The sequence below is a fragment of the Oncorhynchus masou genome, chromosome 10 (genome assembly GCF_036934945.1).
Source record: "Oncorhynchus masou masou isolate Uvic2021 chromosome 10, UVic_Omas_1.1, whole genome shotgun sequence".
In the NCBI taxonomy this organism is placed as follows: domain Eukaryota; kingdom Metazoa; phylum Chordata; class Actinopteri; order Salmoniformes; family Salmonidae; genus Oncorhynchus; species Oncorhynchus masou.
The window spans coordinates 7485976-7512106 of NC_088221.1; positions in this window are offsets into that span (position 1 = coordinate 7485976).

Sequence of the window (26131 nt, forward strand, 5' to 3'; positions counted from 1 at the left end):
ACGTTTGCCATGTTTCGGTCGATATTATGTAGTTAATCCGGAAAAAGTTTTACGTTGTAGGTGACTGAATTTTCGGTTCGTTTCGGTAGCCAGACGCAATGTAGAAAACGGAACGATTTCTCCTACACACAGACGCTTTCAGGAAAAACTGCGCATTTGGTATGTAACTGAGAGTCTCCTCATTGAAAACATCAGAAGCTCTTCAAAGGTAAATGATTTAATTTATTTGGTTATCTGGTTTTTGTGAAAATGTTGCGTGCTAAATGCTACTCAAAATGCTATGCTAGCTTTGCATACTCTTACACAAATTAGTCAATTTCTATGGTTCAAAAGCATATTTTGAAAATCTGAGATGACAGTGTTGTTAAGAAAAGGCTAAGCTTGAGAGCAGACGCATTATTTTCATTTTATTTGCGATTTTCAGAAATCGTTAACATTGCGTTATGCTAATGAGCCTGAGGCTTTAGTCACAAACCCGGATCCGGGATGGGGAGTTTCAAGAAGTTAAACAGTAACATGCAAAACACAAAAAACAGAACAGCCAGAGGGATTCCACAAAGAAAAAGTCATGCAATTCCTCATATCAATTCAAATAGCAAAATGTAGCAAAAACATTTGACATTTTGTTTTTTCTACGTTTTAATGATTCTAAATAGTCTAAAATCTAAAATCTTGTCTGCATAATTTCCAATTTACCATATATTTTTTGTAGTAATATATGTAAATATGCTGTACACAGTACCAGTCAAAAGTTTGGACACACCTACTCATTCAAGGGTTTTTCTTTATTTTTTTACTAATTTCTACTTTGTAGAATAATAGTGAAGACATCAAAACTATATAATAACTCATATCGAATCATGTAGTAACCAAAAAAGTGTTGACCAAATCAAAAGTTGACAGCCTTTGCTTTGATGAAAGCCTTGCACACTCTTGGCATTATCTCAACCAGCTTCATGAGGTATTCACCTGGAATGCATTTCAATTAACAGGTGTTCCTTGTTAAAAGTTAATTTGTGGAATTTCATTCCATCTAAATGCAATTGAACCAATCAGTTGTGTTGTGACAAGTTGGGGGTGGTATACTGAAGATGGCCCTAATTGGTAAAAGACCAAGTCCATATTATGGCAAGAACAGCTCAAATAAGCAAAGAGAAATGACAATCCATCATTACTATAAGACATGAAGGTCAGTCATTACGGAACATTTCAAGAAACTTTAAAGTTTCTTCAAGTGCAGTTGCAAAAACCATGAAGCTCTTCAATGAAACTGGCTTTCATGAGGACCGCCACAAGAAAGGAAGACCCAGAGTTACCTCTGCTACAGAGTATAAGTTCATTAAAGTTATCAGCTTCAGAAATTGCAGCCAAATAAATGCTTCACAGAGTTCAAGTAACAGACACATCTCAACATCAACTGTTCAGAGACTGCGTGAGTCAGGCCTTCATGGTCGAATTGCTGCAAAGAAACAACTATTCAAGGCCACCAATAAGAAGCAGAGACTTGCTTGGGCCAAGAAACACGATCAATAGACGCTAGACAGGTGGAAATCTGTCCTTTGGTCTGATGTGTCCAAATGTAAGATTTTTGGTTCCAATCGCTGTGTCATTGTGAGACGCAGAGTAGGTGAATGGATGATCTCCGCATTTGTAGTGGAGGAGGATGGATGAGGACGTGTGGGGGTGCTTTACTGGTGATACTGTCAGTGATTTATTTAGAATTCAAGGCACACTTAACCTGCATGGCTACCACAGCTTTTTGCAGTGATATGCCATCCCATCTGGTTTGCATTTAGTGGGAATATAATTTGTTTTTAAACAAGACAATGACCCAACACACCTCCAGGCAGTGTAAGGGCTATTTGCCCAAGAAGGAGAGTGATTGAGTGCTGCATCAGATGACCTAGCCTCCACAATCCCCTAACCTCAGCCCTACTGACATGGTTTGGGATAAATTGGACCGCAGAGTGAAAGAAAAGGAGCCAACTAGTGTTCAGCATATGTGGGAACTCTTTCAATACTGGTGAAACTGGTTGAGAGAATCCAAAGAGTGTGCAAATCTGTCATCAAGGCATGGTTACTACTAGAGGTCGACCGATTGTGATTTTTCAACACCGATACAGATTATTGGAGGAACAAAAAAGGCGATATCAATTAATCTGAAAATGTTTTTATTCATTTATTTGTAATAATGACAATTACAACAATACTGAATGAACACTTATTTTAACTTAATATAATACATCTGTCATGCCTTGGTCTTAGTATTTTGTGTTTTCGTTAATTAGTTGGTCAGGCCAGGGTGTGACATGGGTTTATGTTGTTGTATTTCATAGTGGGGTTTTTTAGTTATTGGGATTGCGGCTGAGTAGGGGTGTTGCATAGGTTTGGCTGCCTGAGGCGGTTCTCAATCAGAGTCAGGTGATTCTCGTTGTCTCTGATTGGGAACCGTATTTAGGTAGCCTGGGTTTCACTTTGTATTTCGTGGGTGATTGTTCCTGTCTCTGTGTTGGTGTTCACCAGACAGGCTGTATAGGTTTTTCACGTTCCGTTTGTTTTTGTATTTATAAGTTATTTCATGTATCGTCATTTGTTTCATTAAAGACATGAGTAACCATCACGCTGCATTTCGGTCCGACTTTCTTGCGACAAACGAAGAACGCCGTTACAACATCAATAAAATCAATTTAACCTCAAATAAATAATGAAACATATTCAATTTGGTTTAAATAATGCAAAAACAAAGTGTTGGAGAATAAAGTAAAAGTGCAATTATGTGCCATGTAAGAAAGGTAATGTTTAAGTTTCTTGCTCAGAACATGAGAACATATGGTTCCTTTTAATATGAGAGCAAGGGGAACAACCACTCCAAGTCTCAGAGCGAGTGACGTTTGAAACGCTATTAGCGCGCACCCCGCTAACTAGCTAGCCATTTCACATCGGTTACACCAGCCTAATCTCGGGAGTTGATAGGCCTGAAGTCATAAACAGCTGCTGGCATACGTCATAATTAGGTAAAATTCTGGCTAATTAGTTCGCAAAGAGCCAGGTGGCCCAAATTGTTGCATATACCCTGACTCTGCGTGCAATGAATGCAAGAGAAGTAACACAATTTCACCTGGTTAATATTGCCTGCTATCCTGGAATTGCAGGTTTAAAAATATATACTTCTGTATATTGATTTTGGCCAAATCGGTGTCCAAAAATACCGATTTCCGATTGTTATGAAAACTTGAAATCGGCCCTAATTAATCGGCCATTCCGATGAATCGCTCGACCCCTAGTTACTACATGATTCCATATGTGTTATTTCATAGTTTTGATGTCTTCACTATTATTCTACAATGTAGAAAATAGTCAAAATAAAGAAAATTAACGAGTAGGTGTGTACAAACTTTTGTACAAACCCTAGGTGATGTGCAAAATAGCATGTTGGACAAGACTTTGGACATTTTTCAAGAGACAACAGCATCTGTGCTCGACAGCCATTCTACACTTCACAATGTCGCTGTTCAGGCTTTGAGGCCGCAATATGAAAGTGCAAGAATCATATTTGTAGAGGTGGACACTCCCTATAAAATGTGTAAATAGTTCTATGAAAAACACTCCTGTGAATCCCACAAAAATATTCATTGGGCACAGAGCTGATACAGCCAGAAAGCATGAATAAATGACACAATGACAAGTCAATATATTTCTATCATTGACACTATCAAGTTTCTCTTCAGTAATGCGAGAGTGCAGTGCCTTTAAATGCAGTCGAAAAGAAGTTCAGATGTTCAAAGGTGTGAGTATTGTGTCCAGATGCCTTACAGATAAAATTGTACTTTGATGATTTGGAAACAACCATTCCTTTAGATTCTAAAACCAAAATACACTAAATGTGGGATGTATATTTCTCTTTCACTCTTCCTTTACAAACATTAACTTGTGCCTCCTGTTTAATTATATGGACAGAGAAGTTAATGGGGTTGTCAAAATATTGGAGCCATTGTTAGAAGACATTAGACGTCTTGAAAGACATGATAGTGAGATCGAAATCAAAGGTCAAAGTCTTTTGCTCTATGGAAACATTTGCCTCTTGACAGCTGACAACCTTGCTTGCCATTCACTCTGTTGGTATTTAGAGTTTTAGAGATAATAGAGATACAGGTACTAAGCTCAACAGGTATTATGGAGGACTCCTGTTTGAACACACTTCAATACTTTCATGTAACTGAGAATGTTTGTGAAGACATGCATGATGTATTAGAAGGTGTGGCACGATTGGAAGTATAACTAATGTTACAGCATTTTTTCTATGATGATAAATCACTGGATATCAAGTTTTTATTATGGTATGGGAGAGTGGCGGTCAGTGATTTAAGATTAGCGAGGACGATTATAATAATGTTTTATTACTATGGCCTTATTTCTATTACAGCATATTGGATGACTGTCATTCATATTCCATTCAGCTCAATAAAACATTGATAGCTTTTGGCTACTACAGTACATGATACTCAAATTGTCCCTATACCCATCATGAGGTTGCTACGTTCATTCAAGAGACAAATTGGAGTAATCAAGGTGACAGACAGTGACATTCAATTTTGCCTTGCACACTCCTGCCTGCATCTAGCTGATCTAAGGCGTAATCTTTATTCCGATCAGTTTTGCAACTAAAAAAAGCATTTCTATTGGACAAATTCAGGTAGGTCCGTCGCCGTTTTGTTCAGTTCACTTCCGTTTAAGAAATGTTTTGCCACAGAATTGGCGGAATGAACACACCCCTGATTACCTGCAAACACAGTTTACTTTCATAGCAGCCTAATTATTTTAGAAATGAATTTGTTCAAAACTGTTCAACTCTTGTCTTTCTCTCTCTTTGATCCAACTACTCACCACATTTTGTGCAGTGCTAGCTAGCTGTACCTTATCTTTTCAGTACTACTGTAGATTCATTCTCTGATCCTTTGTTTGGATGGACAACATGTCAGTTCATGCTGCAAGAGCTCTGAAATGTTAGAGGGCGTCCTCCGGAAGTCGTCATAATTACTGTGTAAGTCTATGGAACGGGGTGAGAACCATGAGCCGTCTAGGTTTTTTATTGAAGTCAATGTACACTGAGGCCGGAAAATAACCATGGTGCAATGCTACCCTACAGAGTGCTATTGAGGCTACTGTAGGTCTTCATTGCAAAACAGTGTATTTTAAATCAATTAGTTGTTGACGTGTGAATGCATTTAGTATAGAATGGCCTTCCCCTTCCACCTCTGAGGAACCTCCATTGGTATGGGAATGAGAAGAATAAGCCAAGTTTAATTCTGAACTAAAACAAACGGCCACTCAAATGTGGGGTCTAATCCTTTTTCTTGCCTTTTTTACTATTAGACCTTGTTAGTGTGCAAAGTTATGTTTTTAAAGCAGTTGATTACACTGAGTGTACATAACATTAGGAACACCTGCTCTTTCCATGATGTAGACTGACCAGGTGAACCCAGGTGAAAGCCTTATTGATGTCACCTGAGCAGACAGGTTAAAGAAGGATTTTTAAGCAATGAGACAATTGAGTCATGGATAGTGTGTGTGTGCTATTCAGAGAGTGAATGGGCAAGACAAGATTGCCTTTGAACGGGGTGTGGTAGTAGGTGCAAGGCACACCGGTTCAAGTGTTTCAAGAACTGCAACGCTGCTGGGTTTTTCACACACAATAGTTTTCCGTGTATCAAGAATGGTCCTTCACCCAAAGGACATTAAGACAATTTTGCACAACTGTGGGAAGCATTGGAGTCAATATGGGTCAGCATCCTTGTGGTACGCTTTCAACACCTTGTATTCCATGCCCCGACGAATTGAGTCTGTTCCGAGGGCAAATGGGGGTGCAACTCCATATTAGGAAGGTGTTCCTAATGTTTATACACTCAGTGTTTTGACCATCACAACTTATTTTAAAATCCTCTTTCCATATAGGTGTCACGCCTTGGTCTTAGTATTTTGTGTTTTAGTTTATTAGTTGGTCAGGCCAGGGTGTGACATGGGTTTATGTTATTGTATTTCGTTTTGGGGTTTTGTAGTTTTGGGATTGCGGCTGAGTAGGGGTGTTGCATAGGCTTGGCTGCCTGAGGCGGTTCTCAATCAGAGTCAGGTGATTCTCGTTGTCTCTGATTGGGAACCGTATTTAGGTAGACTGGGTTTCACTTTGTATTTCGTGGGTGATTGTTCCTGTCTCTGTGTAGTTTCACCAGATAGGCTGTAATTAGGTTTCACGTTCCATTTTGTTGTTTTGTATTTTGTATCAGTTATTTCATGTACCGCGATTCATTCATTAAAAACATGAGTAACCACCACGCTGCATTTCGATCCGACTTTCTTGCGACAAACGAAGAACGCCGTTACAATAGGCCTCTCATCCTAAAGCATGATTTCATGATTCATTACGGGCGTATGATTTTAATGTTTGGACCACTTGTAATGTCATGGTGCATAATATTTGAAAGTAATCACTGCCCAATGAAATGTCTAGCTCATGTAGTCTGCAAATTGTAATATATTTCTAAAACATTAGCTTTTAAGAACCAACTATGCTCAGCTGAAAATTGAGCTAGCCATTAATGAAAAAAGTTACTGTCCAAAATGTCCTGTCATGGTAGGATCTTTACAAAGAAGTGAGCCGCTCATTCAAAACCTGCAAACTTTGACAATGATATTGGAATTTGTAGCACTATCCATGTTGCACACTCAGTATGTTGTGTGCAACATGGATAGTGCTACAGAACATGGAGTGTCCAGACCTATAGAACATTGAGTGTCCTCCCTCTGAACTGTGACAACAGAGGTGAATGTATTTTTTGAGAAATAGTTAACATCATTCCAGAATGGTGAAAGGACGAGGTGTGTCTTATAATTGTCACTTTGATGTATTTTGACAGCTGCTTATGTGGTAGATAAGACTGAGTCTGAAATGGTTAGGATAAATTATTTCAGACGATTGAATATATTGTCATGTTTTCAGAGAGAAAGACTTTTACAAATTGTCTAACTTTATGGAGCTCTATAAATTGTAGGGATCAGTTGAATAAATGGCTAGAATTGTATTAATCTCTTTCCCAGTCATGTACAATGTTTTAAATTTGAAACAACACAATGGGCAATATTTTAACAAACCTAAAGCAATGGTAAATCTCAGCGCAGGCGGTAGTGCTATAGGTTCAGGGGTGTATCAGAAATATTTTAGTTATTTTCACTATCACAATAATCGGCACACTTGTTGAAGTTGGTGTGAAAGGGCTGGGTTTTGATGAATAAACAGGTTGTGGGTGTGTCGAGGCTTGGCCCCTCACTGGCCAATCAGAACGTGCTCCATGGCAAAACATGTGGTTGCTTCAAGTTGTGTATTTATGGTCTTTTATTTATTGCGTTGAAATCAACTCCAATTCCAATGTTACTTGGACACCTCATTCGGCCGCCTTTCGTTCCAGTACTCTGCTGCCTGTGACTGGAACGAATTGCAAAAATCGCTGAAGTTGGAGACCTTTATCTCCCTCACCAACTTCAAACATCAGCTATCTGAGCAGCTAACCGATCACTGCAGCTGTACATAATCTATTGGTAAATAGCCCACCCATTTTCACCTACCTCATCCCCACAGTTTTTATTTATTTACTTTTCTGCTCTTTTGCACACCAATATCTCTACCTGTACATGATCATCTGATCATTTATCACTCCAGTGTTAATCTGCAATATTGTAATTATTCGCCTACCTCCTCATGCCTTTTGAACACATTGTATATAGACTCCCCTTTTTCTTGTCTACTGTGTTATTGACTTGTTAATTGTTTACTCCATGTGTAACTCTGTGTTGTCTGTTCACACTGCTATGCTTTATCTTGGCCAGGTCGCAGTTGTAAATGAGAACTTGTTCTCAACTAGCCTACCTGGTTAAATAAAGGTGAAATAAAATAAAAAATAAAAAAAACTTTGTTAAATGGCTTACAGAAACAAAATAACACAATGTAGATGACACGCCCTGACCTAGGAGATCCCTGTTTATTCTCTATATTTTGTTTAGGTCAGGGTGTGACTAGGGTGGATACTCTAGTTTTTGTATATACATGTTTTCTTTTTCTTTGTTTGCCTAGTATGGTTCCCAATCAGAGCAGCTGTCTATCGTTGTCTCTGATTGGGATCATGCTAAGGCAGCCCTTTTTCCCACCTTCAGTTGTGGGATCTTGTCTTTGTTTGGTTGCATGTATTTTTGCACGATGAAGCTTTTCGTTCGTTGTATTGATTTGTTTTTTGCTGGTTCACATTTTAATAAAATTTGATGAACTCAAATCACGCTGCGTCTTGGTCTACCCTTAACGACGAACGTTACAGAAGATCCCACCACCAATGGACCAAGCAGCGAGGTAAGGAGGACTGGGCCTGGGATGAGATCCTGGAGGGAGCAGGACCCTGGACAAGGACCGGGGAGTATCGCAGTCTGAAGGAGCAGATGGAGGCAGCGAAAGCAGAACGGCAACAACACAAGGAGTCAACAAATCAACAAAGGAAGCATGAGAGGCATGCACACAGGGAAATTGGCGGAGTCAGGGTTCAGACCTGAGCCAACTCCCCGTGCTTACCATGGGGAGTGAGTGACCGGTCAAGCACCGTGTTATCTGGTTCTGCACACCATACCTTCAGTGTGCATCCACAGCCCGGTGCACTCTGTGCAAGCTCCCCGCAGTTGCCGTGCTAGAGTGGGTATTCAGCCAGGACGGATTGTGCTAGCTCAGCTCGCCTGGCCTCCGGTGCGTCTCTTCGGTCCAGGATATCCTGCGCCAGCTCTACGCACGGTATACCCAGTTCGCCAGCACAACCCAGTGCGGCCTGTGCCAGCTCCCCGCACTTGCCGTGCTAGAGTGGGTATTCAGCCAGGACGCGTTGTGCCAGCTCTATGCTCCAGACCTCCAGGTCGCCTCCACGGCCCAGCATATCCTGCACCGGCTCTTCGCACAATGCCTCCAGTGCGCCTTCATAGCCCAGTGCGTCCCGTGCCAGCTCTCCACACTCACCATCTTTGTACCATCATCTTTGAAATGAGAAAGGCCATAATTTATTATTCCAGCCCAGTTGCAATTTAGATATTGACCACGAGATGGCAGCAGTTTATGTGCAAAGCTTTAGTCTGATCCAATGGACCATTGCATTTCTGCTCAAAATGTTGTATCAAGACTGCCCAAATGTGCCTAATTTGTTTATTAAAAACTTTTCATGTTCAAAACTGTGCACTTTCCTCAAACAATAGCATGGTATTCTTTCAATGTAATAGCTACTGTAAATTGGACAATGCAGTTAGATGAACCAGCATTTACGCTTTATTCCAATATCAGATATGTCTATGTCCTGGGAAATGTTCTTGTTACTCATGCTAATCGCAAAAGCCTACGTTATCTCAACCGTCCGCAGGGGACCCACCAATCCTGAAGAGGTTTTAACCTGCAGTGCTTAAAAGAGTAAAAAACTATTTCATCTAAAATCAGCGATAAATCCTCTCGTGACAGAGGGAATGGTAGCTTGTTGTCTGCAATATGGACTGGTAATTGAATGCAAGATTCACCCCAAAAGAAATTAATAGTTAAACATTTTTAACCTGTCTATCTATGAGTAACATGAGTGATGTGTTTTGCTCAACCTGTTCAGTTTTCCACCACAAAACACCAGAAAATAGCCCGAAAAAGTAGAACCAACTCACCACTATGATTTTACTATAAGATGTTTAATGTTTCTTTTTCATTTTTTTAAGGAGTAGTTTCACCATATTATGAGAGTTCAGTTCCAGTAAAAAGGTTGACCTTAAAAGGAGGGACACACATAACATACACTAATCACATAATATAATCTTCAGAAATGACTGTCAAATCAACAAAATAACTAGATATTTACAATGATGGTGAAACTTGGAAACATTTTAGGGTTAGGTTGGTTAAAATCTTCACAGAAGTGAAACAGGGTTGATGGAGGGACGTGAAAATGCTGAATTTTGGCACTTTAACCAGTTTTATTGAATTCTCCACGTGGTCTATTTTAAATGGCACTTCATTTAATATAGCAGGCTTTTACATTTAAAAAATTGGTATACAATTTATACTTAAAATATCAAAAGGCACTCGTGGGACAACCTGCAAAAAAATTTTTTTTTCTTATTTACAATGACAGCCTACCCCGGCCAAACCCTAACCTGGACGACACTTGGCCAATTGTGCACCGCACTACGGGACATGTTTAAGCCATTCGCAGTGAAAAGTACAGTTATAAATGCATTGCATATAGCCTAGTGATATTCTTTATTTTGATCATAGTCAAACTTGTTTCTGTGTCTTATTTTTCAACCACAGACAAGAATGTAAATGAACCAAAGTACAATGGAAATACATTTTGTGCCTCATCTTTTTAAAAGCTTTCTCTTGCTCATAGCTTCAGTTATTCTGCATAATTCATGAGCTGCTAGGGGCTCTCATCGTCTCCTTCTTAAGAAACGTTGTCCTTGACAGAAAATGAAGCAAAGTGCTTATTTTAGTTTCAATGCTTCCAATACTTGCATTCTGACATGTGGCAGGGAGGACGGTCAGACAAGACATTGATGAAAATCTATTCTCCTCCCTACATCTTTGTCTCACAGCTCTATCCAGACAGGGGGTTTGAAACTTACCAGAAGAGCTCTTGGAAAAGCTAGGGTTAATCTTGGGCTGAATCATTAGTATAGAACAATTGCCGGACACAAGTTTTAACGCAAAGTAATCCCCCATCCTTATTGCATTTATGGGATAATCTTTGGGGTGATGTACAACAATATTAGCCTCAAACTCCTCACTGAAAAATAAATAAACTAAAAAAATCTAATAAAATGTCAATTGTCACATGCTTAGTAAACAACAGGTGTAGACTAACAGTGAAATGCTAATTTACTGGCCCTTCCCAACAATGCAGAATACAAAAATAAATCAATAATAATAGCAAAAAAATTAGCAATGATATCTTGGCTATATACATGGGGTACCAGTTCCGAGTCGATGTGCAGGCGTACAAGGAAAAGGAAGTAGACATTTACACTACCGTTCAAAAGTTTTGGTTAACTTAGAAACGTCCTTGTTTTTGAAAGAATAGCAAATTTTTTGTCCATTAAAATACCATCGAAAGGATTAGAAATACAGTGTAGACATAGTAATTTACAACATTAACAATTGTAGATGGAATTTGGATTTTTAACCACCTACATAGTCGTATAGAGGCCCATTATAAGCAACCATTTACATTACAGTGTTCCAATGTCACGTTGTGTTAACTAATCCAAGTTTATAATTTTAAAAGGCTAATTGATCATTAGAAAACCCTATTGCAATTATGTTAGCACAGCTGAAAACTGTTGTGATGATTAAAGAAACAATAAAACTGGCCTTCTATTGACTACTTGAGTATCTGGAGAATCAGCATTTGTGGGTTGGATTACAGGCTCGAAATGGCCAGAAACAAAGTATTTTCTCCTGAAACTTGTCAGTCTATTCTTGTTCTGAGAAATGAAGGTGTGAGAAATTGCCAAGAAACTGAAGATTTCGTACAGCGCTATGTACATCTCCCTTCACAGAACAGAGCAAAGTGGCTCTAACCAGAATAGAAGGAGGAGTGGGAGGCACTGGTACACAACTGAGCAAGTAGACCAGTACATTATAGTCTAGTTTGAGAAACAGATGCCTCACACGTCCGTAACTGGCAGCTTCATTAAACAGTACCCGCAAAACACCAGTTTCAACATCAATTGTGAAGAGGCGAGTCTGGGATGCTGGCCTTCTAGGCAGAATAGCAAAGAAAAAGCCATATCCCAGACTGGCCAATAAAAAGAAAAGATTAAGATGGGCAAAAGCACACAGACACTGGACAGAGGAACTCTGCCTAGAAGAGAGGCCAGCAGCCTCTTCACTGTTATGACATTATGACACTGGGTGTCAAGAAAAGTGTTACCCAATTTCCTTGTGATGACTGATACACTGTCTTCACATTCAAAGGTGGTTAAGAACTATCTGCTAAGTCAATCTGCTAGAGAGCTGTCACTGAAATGATAGTATAGATTAGATGGATCTTGGCTCATTAATCATTTGAGATGAGTAAGGCACTAGATAAGGGAACATTAACCCGGGACACAGTTTGAGTTTATGCTGACCGATACATGTTCTTACTTAGTGCTGCACATTGCTCAAACCTTAGAACAGTTGAATTAAGAAAAATGTCCATGACTGTTGATCACAAAATAAATGCTTGTTGTTAATTTATGTACAATATTGGCATCGTTAAAGCGTTGAATGTACGGCTGTATGTTTGTTCACGTTTATCAGCTGAAATGCTTGCATCTCCACTCATTCCATTCCATCACAGCACATTCATATTATGTTAAAAGACGACATCATAAATACATATTGGAGCATACTGTCAACATTTCAGTTAGCTCAAGCTGTTATACAAGCGTATTTACACTCTTTAAAATCGAGAATTTGACAGTGTTGGAATCTCGTAAATATTCATGACTATGAGAGAGTGAGCTTGTTGCCATCAGCGAAATCCCAGTGTGGAGTGACCATAGGGGGAGGAGAGCGAGGGGATGTTTTTGCTATAAACTGGTGGTGCACGTTTCCCTAACAATGCTTCCTGTATGGCAGGAGAGCAACTTGATTAAAAGAGGCGACCTACCTCGACGAGATCTTTTGTTTTTTTTTGTCCAAAATAACCTTTTATTTCTCTCTCTTGACAACGACAAAGTGCAAAACGCTGCATAAATTGACTATTTTGGAGACCCTCCACTAAACGCCGAAAACCCTTCAAGGATTATTTGTGGATTCCTTTTAATCTGTCAGTCAACTTGCTGCCTAATAAGCACCTGCTGTGGCTCGGTTTAATATACCCCCCTCTACTTAGAAAACAAACAAACGCTCCATATTTTTTAGGAGCTTAAATTGAGCGTGTGTTCATTTTGAAGGAGCACTTTTATATGCAAATCTTATACCAACTTTATTGGGAGGCTTGTCATGTCATCAATTTCCCACCCCCACTCCTAATATCTACCTTTTTGTTGTCTTACAAAGACACTCAAACCTTACCCTGAGGGACATGCTAACTGCATATTGTGACTTAAGGAGGGGTCCTAAAATTTACACCATACTGCATGGCTAACTGTGTCAGCTGCTCAGATCCGTGGTTCCCAAATTGTGGGGTCTGCAGGGGTGGAGCAGGGTTTTTTTAAGAAACTCAGTCCAACTTTCAATTCACTCTTGAAAGTTGTAACAGTAGAAAGCACAAGGTGCAATTTTGAAATTGGGTTGTGCAACAACTGTTTTCCTCATTTTCATGTCAGAATTGCATACCTTTGAGAGCTATTTATAACTTGTCAGAAATGTCCAGATCAGCTAGGCCATGTTAGACATGACAAAATGTATGGCATTTCAAGAACATTAGCTTTTAAACTGCAAAATGTGTAGAATTCCAGGAAACAAGAGTTAAACCTGCAAAATTGTGTATCCACCAGCAAGAGGGGTGTGAACAGTTTGTGTCATGAACAGTGCTTATGCCCATAGAAATAGATATGGGGCACACGGGGAGGGGGGGTGGTCGATTGTCAGCGTATTTTTATATTCCACATAAATCCCCTACCCTCAAAGGATTTGTTAGATTATAGCAACATAATTCCTCACCCTGTTGCTTACACCTAATCGATAATTTCAGATCTACAGGTGTGCCTAAGGGATAGGTGCTAAGACAGAATCAGAATTCTGTACAAAACTTAACAATGTCACTCCGTCCTCCCTCTTAGGTTTGGTAGAGGTGCAATCTTTTACAAACAACATGGAGTCACATTGTGAGTGAAACTTTGTCTTATCATTACAGTTTAACAGTCTATTTAGCCAAACCATGTCTTATGAACCAAAGAGAGAATCTAATTACCAAACAATATCAATTCCCTCATAAGAACCCCCTCATTGGGACCCCATGATCACTTACTTACAGATTATTATGCTCATGGAGCCAAATTTAAGAAAGATGAGTTGGAGGAGGGCAGTTCTCAGGATCCCCTCACAGCTCCTTCTAGCTGTGGGTTTAAGAGTTTGTAGCCCGATGGGATACACACAAATTTCCTCTTTGAAGTCACCAACGACACCTTCAAAGCCCAGATTCTTCTTTGAAGATTTCGCCGCCGTTTCCCCCTCTCTGACGACACCTCTTTATTCAGAGGAGGAGGGTAATTATGCTAATGCCCACCATCTCTCTCTGTAGGGGGACATATGCATCAAGGGAGCGTTATGAAAGCTAGGGTTGACTCTGTTTCTCACATGAACATATCAAGCCTTCACATGACTTGATCCTCTTCACTCCAGCATTTTTTTTTAAATCTCTGGGCTGAATCTTGATGTGAGACGTAGAGTACACTTCCAGGCAAGTCTACTTATGGCGCCGGAGGAGGTGGCTGCCATTTTACAATCACCTAACCAATTGTGCAATTGTGTGTGTTTTTATGCGTTATTATTAACTTAATTTGTTCATAATGTTTCTGCCTCCAAAAATAGCTTCTAGATACCAGGACAGCGATTACTCACCCTGTACTGGAGGAAAACTTTTTCTTTAATGAGTCGGATGGGAAGGATCAGACACCCGATGAGGCCCTCACCCCCGTCATTCATAGGAGAAAGAGACAGAGATACCGGGGACGAAGGTTTGGGTGCCTTGAAAGTATCCAACGACGAGTGGGTAAATCTGCTTTTACCATCGGTCCTATTCGCCAACAATCTATCAGTTATCAAGGTAAGACCCAAGTGTAAACTGTGTGAAGTAACAATGTTTATTGTAACAACAGGGACAGGCAAACGACAGGTCGAGACAGGCAGGGGTAAGTAATACAGATTAGGAGCAAAGGTACAGGACGGAAGGCAGGCTCAGGGTCAGGCAGAGTTTAGTAATCCAGAGGTGGAGCAAAGGTACAGGACGTCAGGCAGGCTCAGGGTCAGGCAGAGTGGTCAGGCAGGCAGGTACAGGGTCAGGACAGGCAAGGGTCAAAATCCAGGAGGACAAGGAAAAGAGGCTGGGAAAAGACAGGAGCTGACAGGACAAGCGCTGGTAACTGGCACAGACAGACAGACAATGGGGAAGATGGGCGACACCAGGAGGGTTGGAGACAAGCACAAGAACAGTTGAAACAGATCAGGGCATGACAGTACATCCCACCACCCCTAGGGACAACACCTGGGCGTTCCACCTGGTTGATTGGGGTGCCGGCGGTGAAAGTCGGCGATGAGGGCCGGGTCCAAGATGTCTTTAGCGGGAACCCAGCACCTCTCCTCCGGGCCAAAACCCCCCCAGTCAACCAGGTACTGGAAACCCCTGCCCCATGGTCGAACCCTCAGAAGGCGTCTAACCATGTATGCTGGCTGGCCACCGATGACACGGGAGGAGGGATGGGCCTAGCAACAGAAGACAAGGGGCAGTCAAACATGGTTTTGACTCGAGACACAGAAAAGTTAGGAAAAATACAGAGGGTACGGGGAAACAGAGGACTGACAGTAGAGGGGCGAATGATCTTGGAGCGGTGTGAAAGGTCTCGGCTTCCAGGGATGTAGCACTATAGCGGCGTGCCTGTGCGTCAGGCTTGACCTTCTTGGATACCGGTCGGTGCTGTGGTAGCAAAGCGGCTCGGGCCTTACTGAATCCCTCCTGGAGGTCCAGGTACTCTGTGGAGCTGGCAGAGAGGTCCGGGGCAATTTACAATTCCCCAGGAAGACATCACGGGGAAGGCAGAGTCGACGTCAGACAATGAGTGTGCAGGACGGGCTCGATGGCACCAGTAGCCCAGTAAATGGAGGGATTGTATTGCTGGAGCCAAGAGAATCCCAAAACCACTGGAACCTGCGGAGAATCAACAAGCAGGCATTGGATTATCGCACTGTGCTTCCCCGACACTCGTATTTTGACTGGGGTGGTCTGGTGGTTGACCCGGCCGACAGAGTGCCTGTCCAGCGCTCTAACACCCATGGCTATGGAAAGGGGTTAAGTGGGGATGCCCAGCTCAGTCACCAAGGTAATGTCCATGAGAATCGCATCGGCTCCGATTCGATGAGAACCTGGAGAGACTTGGACTGGTCACCTCACAGCAGGGTGGCATGAAGAGGGGGGCGAATAAGGGGAGAAGGTCAATTATCTCTTAGACCCACCAGTGTACTCACTCCAACGTATGAGCTAGGTCTCTTGAAGGGACAGGTAGACACAAAATGAATGGCAGAAATGCAATACAGACAACTCTGGGTCTCAAGTCTGTGTACGCATTAGGCTGGAGACAGCCTATCCCTGCCGAGCTGCATCGACTTGGGAAGAGGTGAACCCGCAGTATCTGGATGCTCTTGGAGGGACTCGGGTAGGCTCGGATCCTCTTGGGGACGTAGACGCCAGGACGTCCGGAGTTCATCAGATGCATGGTGGGATCCCTGAGTGAGCAATTGGCACCACAATCGGACCTCTTCTCTTTCCCACGTTCCCGTAGCCGACCATCAATCTGGATGGTTAAAACGTTGAGTGAGTCGAGACCTGTCGTAGTCCTCGGGCTGCCAGCTCATCCTTTACCTCCTCCGATAAGCCGTGCAGGAACGTATCGAACAGTGCTTCCGAGTTCCAGGTACCCTCCACTGCTAGCATGCAGAACTCCACCACATAGTCTGTCACACTGAGGGTGTCCTGCCGAAGCGAGTGCCCTCCTGGACATCAGCGTAAAAATGTACGCTATCTTCGGGTGTTCCAAGGGGATTGAAGAAAGCTGTAGCTCGAAAACGAGGGAGCACTGGGAGAGAAAGGCCCAGCAGGTTCTGGAATCTCTATCGTAGCGCTCCGGGGGAGGTAAGCGGGGTTCCCGGGGAACCGTCCAAGGCTAGGTTGTGATGTTTGACCATGGCCTGGAACCCTTCCATCAAACCGCAAAGCAAATCCTTGTGCCTACCAATGGTGGCTCCATGGGAGTAGATGGTGTTGTGGAGCTGGTCCAAGTCTGCTGGGTTTGTCATGGCCCGTTCGTACTATCAGGTATCAAGGTAAAACCCAAGTGCAGACTGCGTGAAGTAACAATGTTTATTGTAACAACAGGGGTAGGCAAAAGACAGGTCAAGGCAGGCAGGGATCGAAAATCCAGATTAGGAGCAAAGGTACAGGACATCAGGCAGGCAGGTTCAGGAACAGGCAGAGTGGTCAGATGGGCGGTACAGGGTCAGGACAGGCAAGGGCCAAAAACCAGGTGGATCAGAAAAAGAGAGGCTGGGAAAAGACAGGAGCTGACAGGACAAATGCTGGTAAGCTTGACAAACAAGATGAACTGGCACAGACAGACAGAAAATCACAGGTATAAATACCCAGAAGATAAGTGGGGAAGATGGGTGACACCTGTAGGGGGTGGAGACAAGCACAAGGACAGGTGAAACAGATCAGGGCGTGACACAATCATTGGATAATAAAATTGATAAGCTACGAGCATGTATATCTTACCAACATGACATTAAAACCTGTAATAGCTTATGTTTCACTGAGTCGTGGCTGAACGACAACATGAATAACATACAGCTGGTGGGTTTTAAGCTTTTTGCCAGAATAGAACAGTGGCCTCTGGTAAGACAAGGGGTGGCCGTCTATGTATGTTTGTAAACAACAGCTGGTGCATCAAATCTAAGGAAGTCTTGAGGTTTTGCTCACCTAAGGTAGAGTATCTCATTATAAGCTGCAGACCACACTATTTACCAAGAGTTTTCATCTACGTATATTATTCGTAGCTGTCTATTTATCACCACAAACTGATACTGGCACTAAGACTAGGTCGACCGATTAATCAGAATGGCCGATTTAATTTGGGCCAATTTCAAGTTTTCATAACAATCGGTAATCAGCATTTTTGGACACCAATCATGGCCAATTACATTGCACTCCACGAGGAGGCAGGTTATGCGAGTGCAGCAAGGAACCAAGGTAAGGTGCATTAAACATATCTTGTAAAAAAAAACAATCAATCTTAAAATTATCACTAGTTAACTACATTTTATAGTTTATTTACCTATTAGGGTACCTACGGTTTTATTTTAAACATTGTTTGATTTGTTTGGAAAAGTTTATTAGTAATGTTTGGGATTGATTTTGTATGCATTTTGATGGAGGGAATCTGGGTGGATTATTGACTGAAGCGCGCCAGCTAAACTGAGTTTTTATGGATATAAAGAAGGACCTTATCGAACAAATTGACCATTTGTGATGTATCTGAGACCTTTTGGAGTGCCAACAGTAGAAGAGCTTCAAATGTAAGGCATTTATTATATCACTTTTTCTGACTTTCGTGGCGCACCTGCCTGGTTGAAATATGTTTTCATGCTTTTGTATGCGGGACGCTCAGATAATTGAGTGCTTTCACCGCAATGCCTTGTTGAAATCTGACACAGCGGCAGGATTAACAAGAAATTTAGCTTTATTTTTGATGTATTACACTTGTGATTTTCTGAAAGTTAAATATTTATAATTCTGTAGTTTGAATTTTGCGCTCTGCAATTTCACCGGATGTTGGCCAGGTGGGACATTACTATCCCACCTGCCCATAAGAAGTTAACTAGGGAAATTGTGTCACTTCTCTTGCATTCTGTGCAACAGAGTCAAGGTATATGCAGCAGTTTGGGCCGCCTGGCTCGTTGCAAACTGTGGGAAGACTATTTATTCCTAATAAAGACAGGCAACTTCGCCAAACGGGGAATGATTTAACAAAAGCGCATTTGCGAAAAAAGCACAATTGTTGCACGAATGTACCTACCCATAAACATCAATGCCTTTCTTAAACCTGCATATTTAGTTATAAGAAATCCAGGTTACAGACAATATTAAATTAGGGAAATTGTGTCACTTCTCTTGCGATCTTTGCACGCAGAGTCAGGGTATATGCAATAGTTTGGGCTGCCTGGCTCGTTGCGAACTAATTGAAGGTTGTGAAATGTAACAGAAATATTTAGACTTACGGATGCCACCCGGTTCCGTATTTTACTGAATTAATAAACGTTTTGAATTCGAAATTATAGTTTCCAGATTTGACCATATTAATGACCTTAATGGCTCGCATTTCTGTGTGTTATTAAGTTATAATTAAGTCTATGATTTGATAGACCAGTCTGACTGAGCGGTGATAGGCAGCAGCAGAATCGCAAGCATTCATTCAAACCTGACTTTCGTGCTTTTGCCAGCAGATCTTCGCTGTGCTCCAAGCCTATCAACTCCCGAGACTAGGCTGTGAAATGGCTCGCTAGCATTTCAATCAGTGACTTCACTCGCTCTGAGACCTTGAAGTAGTTGTTCCCCTTGCTCTGCAAGTCGGGGCTTTTGTGGAGCGATGGTTAACGATGCTTCGAGGGTGGCTGTTGTCAATGTGCTCCTGGTTCAAGCCCAGGTATAGGTGAGGAGAGGGACAGAAGCTATACTGTTACACTGGCAATACTAAAGTGTCTATAAGAACATCCAATGGTCAAAGGTATTAGAAATACAAATGGTGTAGAGAGAAATATTCTTCTAATAACTACAACCTAAACTTCTTACCGGAAAGACTCATGTTAAGTTTTTAAAAGGAACCACCAGCTTTCATATGATCTCATGTTCTGAGCAAGGAACTTAAACGTTAGTTTTTTTACATGGCACATATTGCACTTTTACTTTGTTTTGGCATTATTTAAGCCAAATTGAACATGTTTCATTATTTATTTGAGGCTAAATTGATTTATTTATGTTTTATATTACGTTAAAATAAAAAAGTGTTCATTCAGTATTGTTATAAATGTCACAATTACAATATATATATATATATGTATTTTTTTTAAACCGGCCTATTAATCGGTATCGGCTTTTTGGTCCTCCAATAATCAGTATCGGTATCAGCGTTGAAAAATCATAATCGATCGACCTCTAACTAAGACCACACTGAATGAGCTGTATACCGCCATGAGCAAATAGGAAACCGCTCATCCAGAGGTGGCGCTCCTAATGGAGCTGTGATGCAGGGACTTAAATCCATTGTCCCTCATTTCTTCCAGCATGTTAAATGTGGAACTGAACTAAAAAAATGCTAGCCCGCCTTTACTCCACACACAGAAACGCGTCGAAGCACTCCCTCGCCCTCCATTTTGTAAATCTGACCATAATTCTTTCCTCTACATTTTTGCCTATAATCAAAAACTAAATCAAGAAGAACCAGAAACTCAGACAATAAGAGGCGGCAGGATAGCCTAGTGGTTAGAGTGTTGGAATAGTAACCGAAAGGTTGCAAGTTCAAATCCCCAAGCTGAAAATGTACAAATCTGTCATTCTGCCCCTGAACAGGCAGTTAACCCACTGTTCCTAGGCTGTCATTGAAAATAAGAATTTATTCTTAACTGACTTGCCTAGTTAAATAGGTAAAGGTAAAATAAAACATTTTAAAAGGAAAGTTGTCAGACGAAGCAGATGCTAAGCTACAGGACTGTTTTGCTAGCACAGACTGGAACATGTTCCGGGATTCTGCCGATGGCATTGAAGAGTACACCACATCAGTCACTGGCTTCATCAATAAGTGCATCGATGACATCGTCCCCTCAGTCACTGTACATACATACCCCAAACATAAGCTATGGATTACAGGAAACATCTGCACTGAGCTAAAGGGTAGAGCTGCCGCTTTCAAGGAGCGGGACTCTAACCCGGAAGTTTATAAGAAATCACGCTATGCTCTTCGACGAACCATCAAACATGTCACACCCTGATCTGTGTCACCCATCTTCCACATTATCTTCTGTGATTTTATACCTGTGTTTTCTGTCCGTCTTTGCCAGTTTTCTTGTTTGTCAAGTCAACCAATGTTTTTGTCTCCGTTCCTGCTTTTCCACAGTCTCTCTTTTTCTCTTTTTTTTGGCCTCACCAACATCCCTAATGTGTTCCAGGCTCTGGTAAATTATGTTCTCCGCGACATGTTGAACTGGTTCGTCTTCGTCTACATTGATGACATCTTCATCTTCTCCCACTCGCCCCAAGAACACGTACTCCATGCCCGGCAGGTTCGTTCAACCGCTTCACCACTGCTCCTATCTTGGTTCATCCTGACCCTTCCCGTCAGTTTGTGGTGGAGGTCGATGCTTCGGATGTCGGAGTGGGGGTTGTCCTGTCCCAGTGTTCTGCCCTGGACCTTTAGCTTCCTTCTCCCACCGCCTCATCATTATGGAGATGAACTACGATTGTGGGGAATCGAGAGCTTCTTGCGGTGAAGATGGCATTGGAGGAATGGAGGTACTGTCTGGAAGGGATGGAACAACTGTTCATTGTATGAACGGACCACAAAAACCTGGACTATCTCCACACCCCCAAGAGCCTCAACTCCAGACAAGCGAGATGGGCTCTGCTGTTTACCCGGTTCCTCTTTCCCTCTCTACCAGCCGGGGTCCAAGAATATCAAGCTGGATGCCCTGTCTTGCTGCCAAAGCCCCACAGTTACCCCCCCGAGCCCGAGACCATCCTTCCCACCTCATGCCTGGTGACGGCACTCAGCTGGGGTATAGGGAAACAGGTCTTGGAGGCACAGCGGTCCCAGCCGAACCCTGAGGGGGTCCCAGATTACTGGATGTTTGTGCACGATGCTGTCCACTCCGCGGTCCTGGAGTGGGGCCATTCCACCAGGCTTACCTGCCACCCAGGCTCCTGTCACACCCTGGCCTTCGTGTGACAACGCTTTGGTGGCCTACCATGGTTCTGGATGTCACCGTGTTTGTCGCCGCCTGCTTGGTCTGTGCTCAGAACAAGACTCCTCTGCAAGCTCCGGCTGGCCTTCTGCAACCACTGCCTGTCCCTCATCGTCCCTGGTCCCACATTTCCCTGGATTTCGTCTCGGGACTCGCCCCGTCTGAGGGCAACATTGCCATCCTGACTGTGTTCAACTGGTTTTCCAAAGCCGCCCACTTCATTCCTCTCCCCCAAACTGCCCTAGGCCAAGGAGACGGCCCAGCTCATGGTGCAGCACGTCTTCCAGATCCATGGACTGCCCGTGGACATAGTCTCCGACCGGGGTCCTCAGTTCTCGTCCCGGTTCTGGAAGGCATTCTGCACCCTCATTGGGTCATCGGCCAGCCCATCTTATGGGTTCCACCCCCAGTTCAATGGCCAGTCAGAGTGAGCCAACCAGGAGCTTGAGACTACTCTGCGCTGCCTGGTCTCCGCCAACCCCACCACCTGGAGCCAGCAGCTTGTGTGGGTGGAATAAGCCCGCAACACCATTCCCTGTTCTTCCACGGGCCTATCGCCCTTTGAGTGTTCCCTCGGGTATCAGCCCCCGAAGAGTTCGGCGTACCATCTGTCCAGATTTTTGTCCGCCACTGTCGTCATACCTGGAGGAGAGCCTCGTCGGCCCTCCTCAAGACCACCTCCAGGTATCAATGACAAGCGGATCGCCATCAGACCCCGGCTCCCCGGTATCATCTTGGGCAGAAGGTATGGCTTTCCACCCAGTATCTGCCCCTCTCGGTGGAATCCCTAAAAACACTCCCCCCAGTGTATCGGCCTGTTTCCTGTCTCTAAAATTATTAGCCCCTCTGCTGGTCATCTTCTGTTGCCCCGTACCATTTGTCTACACCCCATCTTTCACAGCCCTTTGTCTCCTGTTTCCTGCCTGACCACTCTAACTGCCCATGACCCAGAGAATGCCTGCTGTCCTGGACCTTTGCCCCACCTCTGGATTACTGACCCCTGCATGCCCTTAACCTGTCTGCCCCTGTTGGATTATTATACTGTTGTAAATTCAACGTTGTCTGCATCTGGGCAATACCTTCAAACCTGATAAAACAGGCAAAGCGTCAGTACAGGACTAAGATGGAATCGTACTACACTGGCTCTGACGCTCGTTGGATGTGGCAGAGCTTGCGAAAATTTACAGACTACAAAGGGAAGAACAGCTGCTGCCCAGTGACACGGGCCTACCGGATGAGCTAAATTATTTATATTCTCGCTTAGAGGCAAGCAACACTAAAACATGCATGGGAGCATCAGTTGTTCCGGGCAACTGTGTGATCACGCTCTTTGCTGCCGATGTGAATAAGAACTTTAAACAGGTAAACAATCACAAGGAATATGGCCAGACGGATTACCAGGACGTGTACTACGAGCATGCGCTAACCAACAGGCAGGTGTCTTCACTGACATTTTCAACTTGTTCCTGACTGAGTCTGTAATACCAACATGTTTCAAGCAGATAGTCCCCTAAGGTAACCTGCCTAAATGACTACCAACCCGTAGCCCTCACGGCCGTAGCCGTGAAGTGCTTTGAAAGACTGGTCATGGCTCACATCAACACCATTATCCCACTCCAATTTGCATACCACCCCAACAGATCCACAGATGATTCAATCTCTATTTCACTCCACACTGCCCTTTCCCACATGGACAAAAGGAACACCTATGTGAGAATGCTATTCATTGACTACAGCTCAGCGTTCAACATCATAGCACCCTCAAAGCTTATCACTAAGCTAAGGACCCTTGGACTAAAGACCTCCCTCTGCAACTGGATCCTGGACTTCCTGATTGGTCGCCCCCAGGTGGTAAGGGAAGGTAACAACACATCTGCCACGCTGATCCTCAATATGTGGGCCCTCAGAGGTGCGTGCTCAGTACCCTCCTCTACTCCCTGTTCACTCAAGACTGTGTGGCCAGGCAAGACTCCAACACCATTGACACAACAGAGGTAGGCCTGATCACCGACAACAATGAGACAGCCTATAGGGACAACCTCTCGCTCAATGTGAACAAGACAAAACCAAATCAAATGTATTTATAAAGCACTTCTTACATCAGCTGATATCTCAAGGTGCTGTACAGAAACCCAGAAGAGATGATTGTGGACGACAGGAAAAGCAGGACCGAGCACACCCCCATTGTCATCGACAGGGCTGTGGTGGAGCAGGTTGAGAGCTTCAAGTTCCTTGGTGTCCACCTCACCAACACACTATCATGGTCCAAACACACCAAGACAGTCGTGAAGAGGGCAAGACAAAGCCTATTCCCCCTCAGGAGACTGAAAATATTTGGCATGGGTCCTCAGATCCTCAAACATTTCTACAATTGCACCATCGAGAGCATCCTGACTGGTTGCATCACTGCCTGGTATGGCAACTGCTCGGCCTCCTACCACAAGGCACTACAGAGGGTAGTGGGTACGGCCCAGTACATTATTGGGGACAAGCTTCCTGCCATCCAGGACCTCTATACCAGGCGGTGTCAGAGGAAGACCCTAAACATTGTCAAAGACTCCAGCCACCCTAGTCATAGACTGTTCTCTCTGCTACCACATGGAAAGTGGTACTGGAGAGCCAGGTCAATGTCCAAAAGGCTTCTTAACCCCTCTGGAAAATGTGGGACGCTAGCACCCCACCTGGCCAAAAACCAGTGAAAATGCAGAGCGCCAAATTGAAATAAATTACTAGAAAAATCCAACTTTCATGAAATCCCACATGTAAGATACCAAATTAAACCTACACTTGTTGTTAATCCAGCCAACATGTCAGATTTCAAAAAAGCTTTTCGTCGAAAGCAAATGATGCTATTATCTGAAGATAGCACCTCCGTAAACAAAGGGAGAAAAGCATATTTCAACCCTGCAGGCACGACACAAAACGCAGAAAAAAATATATAATTCATGCCTTACCTTTGACGAGCTTCTTTTGTTGGCACTCCAATATGTCCCATAAACATCACAAATGGTCCATTTGTTCTATTAATTCTGTCCATATGTATCCAAAATATCCATTTATTTGGCGCGTTTGATCCAGAAAAACACTGGTTCCAACTTGCGCAACGTGACTACAAAATATCTCAAAAGTTACCTGTAAACCAAAACATTTCAAACTACTTTTGAAATAAAACTTTAGGTATTTTTTAACGTAAATATTCAATAAAATTGAAGACGGGATGATCTGTGTTCAATACAGGAGGAAAACAAACTGTAGCATGCTTTCTTGTCACGCGCCTCTAACAAACAGTACACTACGACAGTTACCCTCGTACAACAGTTACCCTCGTTCTGAACAGTGCTACTTCTTAATTTCTCAAAGGAAAACCCTCAACCAAATTTCTAAAGACTGTTAACATCCAGTGGAAGAGGTAGGAACTGCAAGAAGGTCCCTTAGATATCCGGATTCCTAATGAAAATTTAATTGAAAAGAGATCGACCTCAAAAAAAAATCTGAATGGTTTGTCCTTAGGGTTATAAGTTCTGTTATACTCACAGACATGATTCAAACACTTTTAGAAACTTCAGTGTTTTCTATCCAAACATACTTATAATATGTATATCTTATATTCTTGTAAGGGAATACACCCCTGTATTGGACAAAAATGAATGGCAAACCATTGGCATAGTACAAACCATGTACACAATGGCCAATACCACCCAAATTGGCGTTGATTCATGCAAAATGTACTTCAAATGCCATATGGCAATTGCCAGTTGTAACACTTCAAAAATCCAACAGGTGGCGTGTGCGCTCCACCGTGGTTTTTCATATTGAAAATGGACTCCAAGTCAACATCCAAAAGCCAAATTTAGAAAAAATTGATTTTTTGTCAAAAACTTATCACCCCTTAAAAAAGTGCTTTCTGGACCGTTTTTCGAAATTCTATCGCTTTTTTTTGTCAATAACACATGTGTAAGAACTGTATGAATATACTTTTGTCCAATTTTATTATCATAATTATTATTTATTTTTTTACTTGCGCATTATTGCATGTGTTTTCTCCATTTTCAATATGATTTCATAGGAAGTCAGAAGTCAAAAGTCAATAATTGCAAAATTTCATAAAACACTTCACACACCCCTAAAAAAGTGCTTTCTGGACCGTTTTTCGAAATTCTTTAGAATTTTGTGTCAATTACACACGTATAAGAACTGTATCAACATACTTTAATCACATTTTATTATCATAATTTTTTTTTTTTTACTTGTGCATAAAGCATATGTTTTCTCCATTTGGAACATGATTTCATAAGAAGTCAAAAGTCAAAAATTGCAAAATTTCATAAAAAACTTCACACACCCCTAAAAAAGTGCTTTCTGGTC